The sequence below is a fragment of the Lepeophtheirus salmonis genome, chromosome 6 (genome assembly GCF_016086655.4).
Source record: "Lepeophtheirus salmonis chromosome 6, UVic_Lsal_1.4, whole genome shotgun sequence".
NCBI lineage: Eukaryota > Metazoa > Arthropoda > Copepoda > Siphonostomatoida > Caligidae > Lepeophtheirus > Lepeophtheirus salmonis.
The window spans coordinates 27,292,444-27,304,162 of record NC_052136.2 but is presented as its reverse complement, the minus strand read 5'-3'; positions in this window follow the sequence as shown (position 1 = coordinate 27,304,162).

The window sequence follows — 11,719 nt, the reverse complement described above, 5'->3', positions numbered from 1 at the left end:
TTTTTTTGGTCCAGACCGCAGTCTCAGACCGTGGACCCATTTTTTTCGGTCTCCCTTTGTTGACTGATTTCGATTCGGGCTCATTTTAAGCACCTATTTAATTTGGTCTCATATAATATGATAGACTAATTTTTTTTCTAGATCAACTGTCATTCGTTTTTATCAAAAGTAAACAATAAGTTCTAAAACAAATATTGTATATATATATATAAGAGACGGTCGGATCAAAAATTAATCCAAGCTATATCTTTTTAAACTTCGTATAACGTCATTGTACATGAAAAAAAATATGACGTCATCTCATAAACAATTAATCTGTAAAATCGGTCTATTTTTTCGGGAACGTACTAGACTGATTTTTTCCTTTGGACAGATTTAGTCCGAATTTTAATATTAAACTGATGTAGACCGAGCTTTTTTGTTGAACCGAACTAATTCGGTCCAAAGATTTATATCGGTCTCAGATAGGTCTAAGATTTCCAGACCGAAACCTAGCACTAGTAACTAATCAATACAAAAATACTTATATGGTATACACTGGCGAGAAAAAGTTTGGAAAAAAATGGAATTTCAATCATTTTTCTAACTCCCTATAACATTATCATTAAATAACATAGTAATTAGGCTATTACAATGAAGAAAAATTAAGGTTCAATATGGATATAAACATTTATTTGTAAAAAATCAAAGTACTTTTGTTCTAATTTTAGCTTCATCAAAAAATCCTCCATTTGCCTTTATAACTGTTTTTCTAACTTTTGGTTATAATTGCTCTTAGTTTTTCGAAATGAGAAGGATTCCATTCCATGAATTCTTTAAAATGTTCCGCAACTCATTCTTACATGAGGAGCACTTTTGCCGAACTTTTACCCCAATAGCTCTATTTGCTTAATAGATCAGATGTAAGAGGCTTCATTGCTTTTTTCTTTTAATCATAAAAAGCGACATATTTTGATGAACAAATATATTAATAAGACAAGGAAGTTAAAAGGCACGTTTCGCCAATTTTTTTAAAAGCTTTAGCACATCGATACCTTTAGTGTATCACGTAATCTTTCTTACGAAAAGAAAAAGAAAAAAAGTCCTAAATCAGTTAATAGTTAGACAATTATACGTAAATTCTTCCTAACTAAATTCCATAACTGTTCACAGGTTAATAAAAAGTTATTATAATGTAATCAATCAACGTTCAGAACACTGATAAGGTAAAAAGAAGAAAAAAAGTCGACAGCTAACAACAAAATACACTCATTGTATATTTTTGTGTTAGAGAGGCAACACCGTGCTAGACCAAAAAGGACAAATATTGGTCACAATTTTTTTTTTTTTTTTTTTTTTTTTTTATAGGAATGTGAAGAGCTACGAAACTCGTTTTAGACTAAATTTGGTGAAAATCAAAGGGGTCTTATACAGGTGTACGCGTCTAAAACTGAACACTCCTTTAAATTTTACGTCTTGAGGGCTTGACAAGGGGTTCTCTTGTAGACCTTAAGGCTAAGATCTTTCTTAACTAGCCGGTCCATGGTCCTTCTGCTGACGTTGAACTCCCTGGAGAGGCCGCTGACGGTGACCTTGCCTCCTAGACATACTTTCCCTGGCAGCAACCATTTCGTCCGACCTTCGAGGCCTTGACTTAGATCTTGTGGTCGCCTCAGGAGTCCCTTTGGCTACCACGCTGTAAACGGTGGTGTGGCTGCAGTTCCGAACCTTGGCAATTTTAATGGGAGTTTTTCCCCGCGTGGAAAGTTCCAAAATTGCGACTCGACGTCTCTCCATATTATCAGCTGTTGTTTCACTGTTGCTATTTAGATTTTACTGGAGTTTTGTTTATAACTACTCAAGACCCTTGCCTCAAAGTAATGTCCGGTTACACTCAATAACATCACGAATATGTGGATGGCTTAAAATTTAAAGGAGTGTTCAGTTTTAGACGCACACAATTGTATATATCTATGTAGGATTTTCAGACTTTAATCAAACACTAGTACTATTAATGTTCAAGATTCTTCTTGTCTTTATATTACATAATTTAGTTCATAGTGCATACATAGAAGGCAGTAGAAGGGGGGGGACACATCTTTATCAAAATGAGCTTATTTAGTTGCTGATAACAGTTTATATGCAACAATCTACATACAAGTACGCATTACCTAACTACTACGTGTAGTCTTTTATGGATATTTGATTCCCTCTTTCTTTTCAAAAAAAAAAAAGGGAATAAGCTCATCACTAGGTTGATAATGGATTGAATTCCGTCAACATGACTTGAAAATATCAAGTGTTATCCCATTCACGGAGACATTGGACGGTGGTGAAAAGGAGTACAATATTTTTTTAATTTAAATTAATTATTTTGCAGAAAAAAAACACTGTCTTGTTAATTTTACAAAAAAATATTATTCCTACAATAAAAAAATGTCCAAATCTTATTACTTTTGCAAAAAAAAAAAATCTTGTTTTTACAAAAAAAAAAAAGAAAAAAAGCTGTTCAAATCATTTAATAGTTGGACAAATTAACCATTTAAATATTCAAAAATACATATAATGATCGATATACACTGCTCTATATGTTGAATCTATAATTTTGAAGTCTACAGAATTCAAAAATTATTTAAGGTTTGTAATTTTTTTTAAAAAGCCTGACACAATTTTGTAAATTTTACAAAATAAAACTGTCCAAATCATGTTTTTTAACAAAAAAAAAAAATCAATTTGCTCCTTAAAAGTGCTCGATATGTACTGATGGTGAAATAATTTCTTGAGTTTGAAGTCTGTGGAATTTTAAAATGATTATAAGAATAAATAATTTTTACAAAATAAAACTGTCCAAACCTTGTTAATTTTAAAAAAAAAAAAAATCTGTTAATTTTTACTAAACCTGTCCAAATGGGGTTACTATTACACAAAACAACTATCCTAATATTGTTTCTGATACAAAAACTTTCCAAATCTTTTTATTTTTACAAAATTACCGCCCAAATCTGGTTATTCATTCAAAAAAAAATGTGTCAAAATCATGTTATTTTAACAAGAAACTGTCCAAATCTAGATTTTAAATTCAAAAATAAGTCCAAATCCTATTGTTTTTGCACAAAACTGTCCAAATCTGATCATTCTTACAAAAAATAAATAAAAAAACTGTCCCAATCTGGTTACTTTTACAACAAAATCTCCAAATCTTTCAATAAATCTACAAATTAGCCATGGTTAATTGGCAAAAAATTAATAACTTCAATTGTATTACAACATCTAAAATGAAATATGATGAACACATTTATTGAAAGAAATAGAATTGAAAATAATTATTCTTGTACCTACAAAAACATCGATGAGCAAGAGTAACATTGAAACTTTATGAACAAATTGGTGGTATAGAAACCTGATGAACTCAGCAGTGTTAATTTTGCTAGCTTTGACTAGACGAAATGTTCTAGTCGAGGAATTTTTTTCATGACGATTATGAGACGAACAAAATGCTAAAAAATACACCCGATTTTCATCACTAGTAATATACTTATTATTGAAAATAGTAATATTTTGGTCATGTTAAAAAAAAAAGAAGCTTAAAATCAAGATGGTAACTCTGACCATTTCAAGAATGATTGGGAAGAGAGAAAGAAAAACATTCATGACGTTTCATTAGGTCAGATACAAACAGCTGTTACGTGAGAGGAGGGGGAGAAGGAAATAAACAAGGATATTGTTAAGAATGAATCCGATGTCGATCCTCAATTCTACTCTGAGTCCAACAAGGACTTACAATTATAAGTCTGCACCAAATCCTCAAGTTACTCCCCATCTTTTATGAGTACACGCGAATGTTCCATCATGTTTCGAATATAATTCAGTGCAGTAGAAAAGTATGTTGACTCCTCAGGAGTTAAATAATATTGACAAAAGCTCAGGATAAGAAAATGTACTCTTCAGTTTGTCAAATCCAAAAAAAAAAACGGACGAGCTAAAAAAATACACTTGATTTCCATCACTAGTAATGAGACTCCCATTACTTAGATTTATCACTCTTAGCTGGCTCAGATTAACCAGATTTCTTCGTCGTATATATTTTTTAATTTGAATAAAAGAAAAACAGCATATGGCATGGTTATCGTGTGGACGCGGCCCTATTTGACACCCATATAAAAGCAACGTAGATCCTTACATTCAATCCCTTGAAGTTGATGAACTTTAGATAAATTCCTTTCCAATGAGTCATGATTAATGACTCACCTCCTCTAAGTTCTACCTAATATATTGACAGGAGGTATAATATCCCATGTTTGGATTTCAAAAAAAGTTTGAAAGAGTTTAATTCATAATTAGCAATCCTCATATGTCTCCATAATTTACAATAATTTTATAGTACATCTCATTCAAGTCATGATACTTCAAATGTAAAAAAAAAACACACCAACTTTCAGCAAGATTTACAAAAAATTACTTTATAAAAGATAAAAACCCTGAGGAGACTAAAAAAGCTTGATAAAAATTACCTTGGATTATAAAATTTTATAAGTGGTTTCAAAATTTTCAGAGTGGTCATATGGGCACAAGTGACGCTTAACGTTCTGAACCCCCCTAATGAGGTTACTACTCCCGAAATCATTGATAAGATCCATGATATAGTGATGTATGACAGAAGAGTGAAGGTGTGTGAGATTGCTAGTTGTGTGGGCATCTTTTGTTTGAACCCTATTTCCAATAATTTTGCGACAACAACTGCATATCTGTGAGCTGGTGCATTGTCGTTATGGAAAATGACTTTTTTGTTGGCCAATCATACGTGTTTTTCTTAGAGTTCGGTTTTCAAACAGTCCAATAACGATGAATAATATGTACTTGTAACAGTTTTACCCTTTTTGGAATAGAAGATGAAGATTATTCCTTGTGAATTCAAGACAGTTTCAATAATCTTTCCGACCGATTGCTCAATTTAAACGAATGTACAACAAAAAGAAATATACCGATTTCGCTGTAAGTTGATTTGTGATCTTCAAACAGATGCTACTAACAAAACATAACCTCGATACGCGCTAGTAGTGCATCTCTTGGACTTACCGCGGACTTTTCAAACGACCCTCGTATGTTTGTATATAGTTAAAAACTAAATTGGGATTTTTTCCTTTTCTTGATTATCTTAATAATTATTTTTATGTTGACGTAGCACTATAGTACTGTCCATATTCATGATCCTTGTATCTGCAATAATATATTATGTAGTGTTCACTAATCACATTTCTATTCAAAAAAAGTACAATAATATGTTTTAAATAAATATATATACCATAGTAAGTAGAATTAATGGATTTCCATTTTGAGGCCATCGACCTATAAAAAGTAAAAAATTGAAAGGCCATTGAAATTCAGTGTTACCTTGTGTGTATTTAATTTTATCGATTAGAAGCTAAATATGGTTTTTAATTGTTTTAATAATGCATAGTAAAATAATATATAGGGTCAGGGACGTCTACAGGATTATATATATGGATGTATAGTTTTTTTTCTAGACAAATTATACTGTTTGGAAAAAAATTAATAAAATTGTATTTCAAATATTAAACTCTTTGAAACTACTTTTTTCAAAGATCCATAGCTATTCTCCATAAAATTCCAAATTTCACAGTTGTTCACCAAAAATATTAAAAAATTTAATTACAAGTTTTAAAAGTTTTGGAAAAAATTTACAACTATTCACCAAAATTGAGTTTTTTTGGAAAACAACTTTAAAATGTATAGCTATTCTCAAAAATATTCCAAAATTAAATTTCAAGGTAGCTGATTTTTTTTGTTAGATAGCTTCTTCCAACCGACACCAGTTAGAAAAATAAAATCAATTGACGAATTCATTCTCCCAAGATTTAGAAAAGGCACAAAGAGAAATTATAATAAGACCTCAGGATCAACTCTGATGCCTAATTGGACGTGCTAGAGACCAAGGTGAAGCCCTGGATCAGCATGATTGACAATAGAAGGCCTTTCACGTGGCAGAAGGATGAGGCCTCCAAAAAAGTCTCAATACCATTTTGACGACTTCACCTAATTTTGTCCTCCAAATTCGCCACATCTAAATCCAATGGATTTTTTTTTTTTTTTTTTTGGAGCATGATCGAACGACAAATATCCTTCAACAACTAAGACGAACTTATCAGTCGGATAAGGAAGACATTCTTGGATTTACCATGGGAACAAGTGGCAAATGCCTGCTCGTGCTTTCAGACTCGAATAGCGACTGTCATCGCGTCTATAATTGATTTTATTAAATAAAAAAAATAAGAATTCCACAAACTTTCAGAATCTGGTTTTATTCTCTGAATTTGATAAGTGGTTAAAGATAAATTGCGTTTGAAATGCCAAAAAAAATCGGTAGAAATAGCTTGCACACTCTGTATATGTTATAATTTAATGTACAATATTTCCCCTACAATGTTGAAGATTCTCCTCTCTATTTCAGTAATGGCAGAGGTGCCCTCGTTGCAGGACTGAATACATCCTTACCTTGATTGCATGACGCAAAATTTCCTCCCAAAAGAAACAAAAAAAAAGACCTTAAATCAATGGGAAAAATTGTCTTTACAACTATTTTTCAAAAAATTACAAATATAATTTTGGGGTGTTTTATGGAGAAAATCAATTAGTATTTTTATTATTCTCAATTTAATTCGCAATAGAAAATCTTCAATTTTGACAGATTTTAAAACAAATTATTTTTGTTTTAAGAAATGGACAAATATTGTAACTTCAAACAGTTAGAAAATTATAGTTGTTATAGAGTTAAATTTAGTTTTAAAATACAATTTTATGTTATTCTCTAGACGTTTCTGTAAAAATGTGTTTCTAACCAATGGATAACCTGGGGACTTTTTCTCTAAATCACCTATATTGAGAGAATCTATTATAATCTTGTAGCTAGAACTTTCACAGCCGATGTACATTCATGTTTGGTATTAAACATTCTTAGCACATATCTCGGACACACCCAAACGTTTGAACTAAATTGGTTTATCGTTTTGATTTAGCTACTGGTTAGATAATAATGCATAAACAGTATTATTGATAAAATGAAGTAGACAGAACATATAATGTAGGCAACAAGCGTTTGTTAGCCTTTATAATTTTCTTGACTTTTTTTTGACAGAGAACCTATCAAAATTGCAATAAATCTCAAAGCACCCCAGTATAAAATATGTTTAAAAATGAGACTGCATAGCCTTAATGTAAATAACCTGTTTATTTAGACGATACTGTAATGAACAAAGCATAATACGATTAGAATAATAACTCTAACGTATAAAAACACATCTTTTGAACTCAATGTGGCTATGTTTGTGCCCTGTTCGCTCCTAGAGAAGGAAACATATACAATGTATATGGACTTCAAAGAAGATTCCTAGGTCAAATGTAGTAAATGTAATACTCAGTGCAACTCCATCTGACTGATTAAAGAAATATTTAAAAAAAAACACAGACATACACAGGTTTACTAAGTATTTCACTATTTGCTTGACCACCAAAGCAATTCAGCACCACAAGAACAAGACCAGGATAGCTCAAATGAAGTGTATGAAGTAGGCTGATGCTCCATTAAACATTCAATCATCTCCAGTTCTCAAGGGCTTCTCTTTTTAGAAAACGATCCATGATGTTTTTGCTTGTTCCTTGCTCTTTGTGAAATCAAATGTATTTTCGCGGTTGAATCATAAAACAATATGCTATTCACTGCAGCCACTTTGACCTCGTTGGTCTATTGACAATAGGCACTTGAAACAGATTTATACAGTTAATTATATATATATTTATTTAACTTCAATGAAATTAAAAATGTATCCCTTCCTATTTAAAAAGAACTAGAGTATGTTTGTCCTGCTTTACCCCGAACATTCAGACATTAAAATTAGTTCTGAACTAATAAAAAAATAAAGACTTTTGAGAATTATTATACTGTATATTGTTATGCATCTTTGAACAATTTTTTAAAGCAGATTATATAATCAGGAATTTTGCTAGCTTTAACTATTTGGGGAAGGGGTTAGCCCCAAAAATTATCAACACCGGCTTATAAATATGCTTATTTTATTTATATGTTGATCCCCCTTGTGGACCACCTGACCACCTGCACAACCTGTTTGCCAAAGTCCATTTAGCAACAAAAAAAACCACCGCAGAACCTATTAAGTTAAATTTCTTGAAAAATGGCTATATACAACAAAACTATTTAATACACATTTATTTTTATTTTTCAAGGCCAAACTGCTTAAAAAACCCTGTTAGAGTCTCAGAAAATATCAAATACCGTCAAATATTTGTCAATATTTATATGTATTATGAAGTGTTCTACACGTTTTGATGATATTGCCACAATATTGCTAAAATATACTACTTGAAGTAAGAATGAGTAGTGGACCATGCCTAAGCATTCGGCGGCCCGCATTGTTGTCTGCAGTCCACAGATTGGGCATCCCTGCACTATATTATCAAATTGCTTGCAATGAAATTGAATCATAATCAAATCGTTAATAATCAAATTACCTACAATCATTTCCCCATCCAATGTAAATGAAGTTAAAATGACCATTGACATCTCTATTGGGAATTTCATAGATTACCAGGGCATTTTGTACATTACCCGCTCTTACGGGCATTTTGCAAAATGCCCAATTTCACACATTGCCCATATCATATATATATCTTAATATTAAGCTCTTCATAGTATTTTATTCGATACTGTATTATAATATTGCTTAGTAATATTTGATTAAAAGAGTAGTTTTGATAAGTTATTATATATATAAGACCTACAAGAAATTGTATTCCTGTTCTTTTAGAAACGGAGCATAAGTATAGAATAACTTTTAATTTGCTCATTTATCAAAAATAATACATTTTGAAATAGCTAAGGTGTATCTACCGAGATGAGGGAATCGAAAAGTGACAAATATATACATGAGGTATTTTTGTGTTAGAGAGAGAGAGAGGGGGATTTTGAAAGATACAAAGAGAGAATGTCGTTAGTAAAATTGCATCACGCAACTTTTCCTCTAAAAAGAAATATAAAAAAAGGCCCGAAATCGTCTCGTAGTTATCCAAATAATTCAATCCCAGCAACTGCTTTTATAATCTCATAAGTACTCCCAGACTATCATTAGTGTCCTATTAATATTTAAATCCCCAATAGTATTTTAATCGATATTATATATAATAATGCTTTGTAATATTTTATTAAATGCGTAGCTATAAATTTGCATTTCTATGTGATTGCCAAAATGTATTCATAGGAATAACAAAATGGCCAATAAATATACAACGACTACGAGGGATCAACAAGAAATTGCATTTATATCCTAATGAAAAACAGCACAGGTATTGCATAATTTATTGCTTTGTTCATTTATCAAAAAGAATATATTATGAAATACCCTAGACGTATCAAGTGAGATGAATGAATCGACAGCTAACACAAAAATACATAGAGTATTTTTGTGTTAGCGAGTGAACGCCATGACAGAAGAGAATGAAATAGATAAAAAATAAATAAAAGAAGAGATTTTATTTCAATGAAATCAGCCTCTTAATGACCCCGTAGGCCGCAAAAAATATCATAGGAACATGCTTTATTATTTTATAGGTCTACTTGCTAAATTTTAGACTGATCTGTTCGACTATTTTGGATTTTAATGTGATAGCAACCAAAACAGACTTATAAATATATAAAAAAGATATGATAAAAAAATTGGGAGGCTTCAGAAGCTTATAGGGGACTCAAGGGCCTCCCCATCAAAAAGTAGGCCTAGCAACACCACTGTTCATAATTACGGAATTAGAAATTGATGGACTTTAGGGTTGAAGTTCCCCATAGGGCTCCATTTAGTCTCATAAATCAAATGAAGACTCTATAAACTATAGTTGACATTCTTAAGTATTTCAATACAATCCAGAAATTGCAATACAGAGCTTAAAATTAACAAAAATATGTCTTTGGAATATGACTGGATGTAAAAAAATATGTATATAGGATATATTTTCTCCTTTTAATGATTGTTGCTATGGATTGTTTTTTTGTATTTACTCACCACATCATTCTGTGTGGCCTTACCAGTAATCAACGAAATAGAACGGAAACCACAATTCAACAATTCTCAGAAGAAAAGTTACAGGATGTAATTTCTCAAAATCCTAGTAGATGATCCTTCTTCTTTGCTAATCTTATGAGAAAAGTTATAATTGTTTAAATATCTGCCAATATGGATCGTATATGCCACAGGGGCGTCCACAGGGGGTGTCCTGAAAGACTGTAGCCCCTCCCCTAAATTAAGGATTTTTTGTTTACCATAAAATTTAATATTTGAAATTAATTTAATCTTTAATGGTTGTTTGAAAATTTTTTTCTGCTTATTATAGTGGAAAAGATTGCGTGACACAATAAAGGTAACATTATGCTGAAGCAAGGATGTCCAACCTTTTAATATAACGGGTCGAATTGTCATTTGAAATATTTTAATGGGCCACAGAACCTATTAAGTTAAATTTCATAACAAATTGTATTATAAAACAAAACTATTAAATACAAGTTTATTTCAAATTTAGGCCAAATCTTATTTTTCTAATCCAAACTGCTTCAAAAAAGGCCAATATGGCAACTCTGTTCAGTAGCGTATGCTGGATTATATATATATATATATATTTGGGGAGGGGGGCGAAAGGATAGGTTTTATGAAATCCTTCATAAATTATACATGTTTTCTCATTAATCTTTTATTTTCAAGAGGGATAATTTTTCAAAAATTCCTTTATTTGGGGAGGGTTACAGCCCCTCCAGCTTTCCAGATATTCTTATAATTTTGCTATAAAATACTATTTGAAGTGAGAATGAGTATTCCTGTGCTAAATCTTTAAAACAAAGTGACGAAGCGTGCCTCTTAGTTTGAGTAGATTCTTTGTCTTACCATGGAAAAATATATGTTTAATGATATCACAAATGACGTCACCTCTTTATTTTTATCATTTTCATGTCTGAAGTAAGTAATTTTCATCCCATAATATAATTTACCTCATTAACTCAGTTAAAATGATGATTTCATAGAGGCTGTGTACTGTGTAGTTGGTCATAGAGTAAAATTCAATTATACTCAATGCCAACACCGGACAAAAAAGTAGTAACGGGGTCTTGCTTTCCCTACTTAGTTGGTAGCTTTGTTTTGCTGTATTTCGGTTCACAGTTTAAACTTCAGTTTAACTTGGGTCTGGTCATAAACATTGGTCCAGCTAAGGGTTGTTCAACCTTTCAATATAATGGACTCCATTGTCACTTGAAATATTTTAATGGACCGCAGAACCTATTAAATTAAATTTAATGAAATTTGGCTTTATAAAACTATTCAAAATAGGTCAATTATTAAAAAAAGGCAAATCTAATGCTCAAAATGCTTCAAAAAAGGCCAATCTGGCAACCCTGTTTAGTGGCGTCTGCAGGATTATAATTTTCTTTTGGGGATTTTTGTTCCGCTGCATAATTTGATCGAATGATCTTTTTTCAAAGAATATTTTTCAATCTTTATAATTACTTTATAATACGTGTTTGCAAAATATGGAGTAGAATTTGTGCAATTTGATGAATCTTTCATCTTCTAGCTGCTTACAGCTGTTCTAATTAAACGTCATGATAACTATACTGTTCTCCTTCTAAAGATTATCATCTAGATTGTCAGTTTATTTTTTACCAAACGGG